Source organism: Echinops telfairi, unplaced genomic scaffold (assembly GCF_000313985.2).
Source record: "Echinops telfairi isolate 266 unplaced genomic scaffold, ASM31398v2 ScPeMD7_3;HRSCAF=10, whole genome shotgun sequence".
Classification (NCBI taxonomy): Eukaryota; Metazoa; Chordata; class Mammalia; order Afrosoricida; family Tenrecidae; genus Echinops; species Echinops telfairi.
The window spans coordinates 63,760,136-63,767,427 of record NW_022103899.1 but is presented as its reverse complement, the minus strand read 5'-3'; positions in this window follow the sequence as shown (position 1 = coordinate 63,767,427).

The following is a 7,292-nucleotide window of genomic DNA, read 5'->3' as shown; positions in this document are numbered from 1 at the left end:
AAGAAACTCAGTAAAGAAACTGAAGACCTGAACAACACAAACAATTCAACCTGATAGATATTTTTAGAGTCTCTACAACCAACATAAAAAAAATACACATTCCTTTCCAATGGACAAAGCTCGTGCTGGGACACAAGTCAAGCTTGAGAAAATCCGTACACCTAGAGGTCGTTCAGACCATCTGCTCTGACCACAGCCCCATAACGTGGGAAATGAACAGTAGAAAGAACAACAGAAGGCAAACACGTGGAGACTTAATAACACGCTCCTCAAAAGCCAATGGGCATTAACCCAAATTAGAGAGAAGTCTCTAGAAACCGATGAGGACAACAATACAACATTCCCAAACCTGTGGGACACGGCAGAGGCAGTTATCAGAGGTCACTATATAGCAATACATGCACTCACGGAAAAAGAGGAGAGGGGAGCTCAGCACCTTCACTCAGCGCCTCCAGCAGAACAATCGAAAGAATCACCAGAGCAAAAAGTTGATTGTTTGAAAGGATCAACAAAATCAGCAAACCGCTGGCAAACTTAACAAAGGAAAGAAGGACCAGACGTCAACATCTAGAATGAGGAATGAGACAGGGAACGTCACCACTGACCCCAGCGAAATAAGAGGCTCAATTACACAGAGCTACGGAAGACTGTGTTCCAACAGCGTCAGTAATGGGGAGGACATGAACGCATACCTGACAATCACTCTCTCCCGAAATCAATGCACATGGACATTAAGAACGTGAACAGACCCACAGCAAAAGAAGAACTAGGCAAGGTCATCAGGAAACTCTCAACCAAAAAAAAAGTCCTGGTCCAGACGACTTCCCAGGAGAATTCTACCAAGCATTCAGAGAAGAGCTAACACCAATCCTACACAAACTCCTCCAGATCAGAGAAAGGGCCAGCCAGCCCTCAAACTCATTCTGTGAAGCCAACATAACCCTGGTACGTAAACCAGGCTAAGACCCGACAAGGATAGAGAGCTGCAGACCAATATCTCTCACAAACATAGATGCAAGAATCCTCAACAAAATCCTGGCCAATAGAACCCAACAGCATGGCATGCGTAAGTGGGATTCATCCCAGGGATGCAGGGATGGTTCAATGTTCAAAAAACAATTAATGTAATCCACCACATCAACAAGAACAAGAACCAAACGGCCATATCAACGGATGCAGAAAAGCATTTGATAACATCCTGCATGCATTCCTACTAAAGACGCTCAAGACAAGGGGGCAAGAAGGGAAAATGCTCAATACAATAAAAGCCATATGAGAAAAACCAATAGCCAACATTACACTCAATGTAGAAAAGCTGAAAACATTTCCACTGAATAAGCAAACCCAAGAAGGGTGCCCCTTATGCCCACTTCTGTTCAACATTGTGCCGGAGCCCTAGCAAATGCCATAAGACAACAGCAAGATATCAAAGAGATATGGTGGGGTAAAGAAGAAGTGAACTTTCATTATTTCTGGGAGATATGTTCTTATACATTGAGAATCCGAAAGTGTCCACAATAGGATCACTGGAGACAATTGAGGAGCTTTGAAGAATGGCAGGATGCAAGACTAATGAGCAGAACTCCGTTGGATCCCTGTATGCCAGTGATGGGAACACAGAAACAGGTAACAAGGAATCAGTACCAGTCACAAAAGCCATGCAAAAGCTGAGATGCCTAGGAATACACCTAACCAAAAATAGAGACAAAAGACCCGTGCAGAGAAAACTACACAACACTACTATAAGACACCTACAGAGGTCGGCACAAACGGAAGCGTATTCCGTGTTCATGGATCGGAAGACTCGATATGGTGAAAATGTCAATACGCCCAAAACAATGCAGAGATCCAGTGCAGCCACGGTCCAAATCCCAGCCTCCTGCTTCAAGAAACGGAGCAACCGATGGCCAACTTCATGCGGAAATGGAAGACGCCTAGACCAGGCAGAGCACTGCTCGCGAAAAGGAGCGACACAGGTGGACTTGCACTTCCTTCCCTCCAGACCTCTGCACGGCCACCGGTGTCAAAACAGCCTGGTGCTGGTCTAACGATAGAGACTCAGACCAATTCCTTCCCTCCAGACCTACTGCACGGCCGCCGTTGTCAAAACAGCCTGGTGCTGGTCTAATGATAGAGACTCGGACCAACGGATCCGGACAGAAAACCCTGAAATACAAACATCCACATACAGACAATTGGTTTTTGACAAAGGCCTAAGAAACATTAAATGGGAGGCAGAAGCCCTCTTCAATACATGGTGTTGGAGAAGCTGGATCTCCACGTGCAGAAGGATGAAACGGGACCAGATCTCACTCCACGCACAAAGACAAACTCACGGCGGATCAAAGACCTCGATGTACAAGCCACAGCTCTCGGGATCATCCGTGAGAAAGCAGGGGGGACAGAGGTGGGCTCCCGGTGCAGGGAAGACACGGGCTATCGGCGCTAACGAAGAAAACACGCTGCGGAAGACAAGATAGATGAACGAGAGCTGAGATCTATTGAAAAGGAAACACCATGTTCATCGAAAGACTTTACTACAAGAGTAAAAAGAGGGCCCACAGATTGGGAAAAGAGATTTAGTAACAGACATAACAGACGAAGGACTACTTACTAAGATCTGCAGAACGTTACAAGCTTACAACAAGAAAAAGCTAGTAGCCCGAGCCAATGATTCACAAAGGGGGACACGTGAGTGGCTAATAAACACAAGTGGAAACGGTCCAGGTCACTGTCCATCCGGGAAAAGTAAGTCAAAAGAACAATGAGATGCACCTAATGCCCATCACTGTAGCGGCCCAATTCAAAATCAAACAAACAAACACAAACTGAGAACAACAAATGTTGGAGAGCATGTGGTAAGATAGGAACTCTTACCCATTGCTGGTGGGCTTGTGAATGCGCACAGCCTCTGTGGAAGGTGGCACGGCGATACCAACACAGATGGAAATTGAACTACCATAGGACCCCGCGATACCGTTACTGGGCGCATGCCCACAAGACATAAGCAGCAGATCACCGACAGGCATTTTCTCCCCCACGTGCAGGTCAGAGCAGTTCACAATAGCAAGACGCTGGGAACAGCCTGAATCCCCATCAACAGAAGAGTGGATACAAACCACTCTGGTACACACCCACAATGGAATACTACACACCCCTAAAACACAGCGATGAAGCACCTCAATGCGTGGAGGGATCTGGAAGACTGAGTGAAGTTATGCTGAGTGAAGTTAGTCAGGCACTAAAGGACAAATTCTGTAGGAGTTCACTGCCCTAGGAACAAGCAGTCTCAGGTTTGTAGGGCATCCGGTCTTCTGATAGGAGACCAGACAGCTTGCTAAAGAGCTGGACCAGTGCCAATGAACCACACATCTTCCACTCCAGGTAAGTCTAGTGCAGGTCACTTGGCCGGAGGGCACCTCACGACAGCTGGGATCAAATAGTCGGTGGTGGGGGCGGGGGGCTGTATGCTGAGTGGCAGCCATGTGGATCTAGGGTGAGGGCTCCTGGCAAGGGAGGCGCCCCTGTCACAGGGATGAGGCTTACTGATGGAAGGGGCAGCACAGGAGAGAGAAGAGGGAAAGGTCGAGTTTGGGCGAACATAGGTGCATGTCTGTTGTGGGGAGGGGCTGGAGGGCTGACCACCAGAAGGGAGAGGAGAGACTGGGAATGGTCTTGGGATGATTAGGGAGGGGGGTCTTTATTGGTGTGCGGTGGGAGAGTGGAATTGGCCGTGGGCATCTGGAGGTGACCCGGGAACGCAGGCCGGGTGCCACAGAACACTGGGACACTGAATGCTGACCTTCGGGGTGCGGTCATGCGCCAGAGGCTGCACCGGTGAGACCCCATATGGAAACCCCATTGGATGAAATGGACCCACCCCAGACACACTTGTAGCCTGACGGCTTGAGCCGGAAAGCACACCTGTCTGAGGTAGAAGAAGACAGCTGTACTGTTGGTTGGCGAACAAACAAGGTCTTGGCACATCAACACCTGACACACTGTGTAACACATGTATTATCCTGGCAACCCCGTGACGGCCATTCTGTTACACTCTGCTTATGCTCTGAGATACATTAGACTGTATCTCAGAGGGGCGTCCCCCGTGGGGCTCGCCCTCTTGAAGCTGTGTTATTTGTTATATTATTTTTTGGTAAATGGAACACAGGGATGTTGAGCCTACAGGGAAAGAAAATATAATGAGGTTTATGGGGAAGGAGGATATAGAGGAGTGGGGGAGACAAAAGGGAGATGATGTCAAGAAGTCCAGGAAGGAAAAGAACGCTTCAGAAATTATGTATGAGTATACAAGAAATTGTATAATTATGTTTGGCACGTTTGAACTATGGAATGATAGGATATATGTATTGGCTCCCAAATTACAGCGAATTAATTAAAAGAGTAAATGAATAAGATCAAGACAGACCTAGGAGTGGGTTTGGGGCTCGCACTGAATCCTAGCCCCCACTTAAGAACAAGCAGTTCTTACATCCTGCTCGATACACACCTTCATGAAATGATCACTGGAGATAAGGGCACGGCAGCAAAGTGCGGTGAAGAGAGCAGATGGTGCCCAGCTATCAACGGGAATAGTATCAGGGGTCTTAAAGGCTTGTTTTCAAATGACCAGCCATCTAGGGGAGGAGTCAACTAAGCCCACATGGAAGCAGCCCACAGCTGTGTGACCCAAAGACGACAATGACAAAACTCGAGTGCGGTGAGGAGAAAGGCCTCAGAGCAGAAATTCTGAACACCCGGTTTGTGGAGGTTCTATGGGGGATGGTGAGACCCCCCCCAAAGCCCTCTGCAGTGTCTCTGGTCGGCCTGAGCCACTGGCAGATCCCCTCTCGCCACAGGCAAGAGTCTCCATCAGCCTTGCCGTCCGTCAGGCAGAGACCGGGGCGTCTTCAATGTGCTGGGTCAAACTCAACCCTTGGCCAAGACCACCTACAGACGGGGCTGAATCTGTCCTGGGTGCGACTGTCTCTTACTGGCCCCACGACAGAAATCCCTCCCCTGGCTTTTGATTGTTGCTGGCAGTCTTTTCCTCGTCATGCACGGTGAGTATTTTTGTCTGGAAACCACTATGTTGTCCCTCACACCCTGGCGTGGTTTTGTTTTCTCCTGTTTTCCGTGGGGCCTCCGTGTGCAGCACAGGAGGGGTGGACGCACAATGAGAACAGCAAATACACGGGATTCGGGGACGCAGGCCGGGGGCGGGGAAGAGAGGGAGGGAAAGGGGACTTGGGTACCTCGTGAAGACAGGTGTGGGGAGGGAGCAGTAGAATGGGTTTCGATTGCATGAATCATCTTCAAGAAGGTCTGACCATGGGAGGGGAGTTCTAAAACTGATGTGGAAGGAGGCAAAGACATTTATAGAGGTACAAATCTAGGCATCTATGTGAATACATTGATGTATAATTCATAGGGATATAGGCCTATGTACATACATTTTATGTGAAGTAGTAAGGTAGCAGATGGACACTGGGCCTCTACTCAAGTCCTCCCTCAACACAAGAACACTTGGTTCTAATAACCTGGCATTCTGTGATGCTCACCTTCCAACACGATCGCTGAAGACAAAATGGGTGCATAAGCAAATATTGTGAAGAAAGCTGATGGTGCCTGGTTATTAGAAGATATAGCATCTGGGGTCTTAAAGGCTTGAGATTAAACAAGCGGCCATCTAGCAGAGAAACAACAAAGCCCACATGGGGAAAAAAAAAAAAGCCCACTTGGAAGAAGTACATCAGCCTGTGTGATCACACATGAGGTGTCAACGGAATCAGGTATCAGTAATCAGAAGACCTCGAACAACAATCATATTGATGCAAATGAGGGGGGTTGTAGACCCCAAAGTCCATCTGTAGACAATTGGACATCCCCTCACAGAAGGGTCACAAGGAAGGGACGAGTCAGCCAGGATGCAGTGTAGCACTAACAAAACACACCACATTCCTCTAGTTCCTTAATGCTTCCCCCACCCACCCACCCACCCACCATCATGACCCCAGCTCTGCCTTACAAATCCGGCTAGAAAGAAGCATGTACCCAGGTGCAGATAAGAGCTCTCAACACACGGAATCCAGGACAGATAAACCCCTCAGGAACAGTCATGGGGTAGCAGTACCAAGAGGATAGGGGGGAGGTGGGGTGTGGGGTGAAGAGAGTCCCCAACAAATCATCACAGGTCCGGTAGGCGCAATTGTACAGCGACAATAAGTAAGATGATAGCAAAGTCATAGAGAGCATGAGAGGTGGAGGAGAGATTGGAATAATGGAGTCAGACTCAGTTCATGGTAGCATGCTCACCTTAGCCCCGCTTGGTGGTCCTCGTGGGGGGAGCCTCCAGCGCGAGAGCAGGAGCGCCCCTACTTTATTGCTAACCAAGGGTCATATCTCATTAGGGGGCATGATTACAGGTAACCACGCATCACAGGAAGGGGCAGTACAATAGGCATACACATTGTAGGAAGGGGATCCATGATAGGCATAAGCGTGACAGGAAGGGGATGAGCTAGGGGTGTGCCCATAGGCATGGGAAGGTCTAGGGGTATACATGTGACAAGATGGGCGGACCCTAGATCCATGATGGCAGACTACCTTGGTCATCCTTGGGCAGGTTTGACCTCTCTGGTGTCTCCTACAAGGAAACAGACAACTGCTATCCTTAACAGAAGGGAGTGGGCCCTGCTTGTGGGATAAACAGTGGTGACTGCTTGCTCTAGATGGCTGATAGCTCTTAGGGAGAATGACCCCTGATCTATTCTTGATGACCTCCAAATGTATAGTCGTTCATAAGCAGCTAAGTTTGGCATCTATTTGGGGGAGACAACTTGGGAGAAATCCTTCTGTTTCCAATAGTGGGGGGGCAGGGCGGAGAGGGAGTCAATCACAATGATTGACGTATTGAACCCTGCCCCCAACGGGGATGAACAACAGGGATGTGGGGGAAGGGAGACAGCGGATGGTGTCAGATATGAAAATAATAATTAATAATTCATCAAGAGTTCACGAGGATGGGAGGGTGGGGGAGAGAGGGAAAACAGAGGAGCTGATACCAAGGGCTCAAGTGGAAAGAAAATGTTTTGAAAATGATGACAACATATGTACAAGTGTGCTTGACACATGGATGTATGGATTGTCATAAGAGCTGTAAGAACCCCCAATAAGAAGATTTAAAAGTAAAATAAAATTGATGTGGGGTAAGTGTACAATTCTCCATGATATGAATGAATTGTTGAATTATAAGATACGTAGATCACTTGCCAATCAAACTGTTGGGGAAAAAA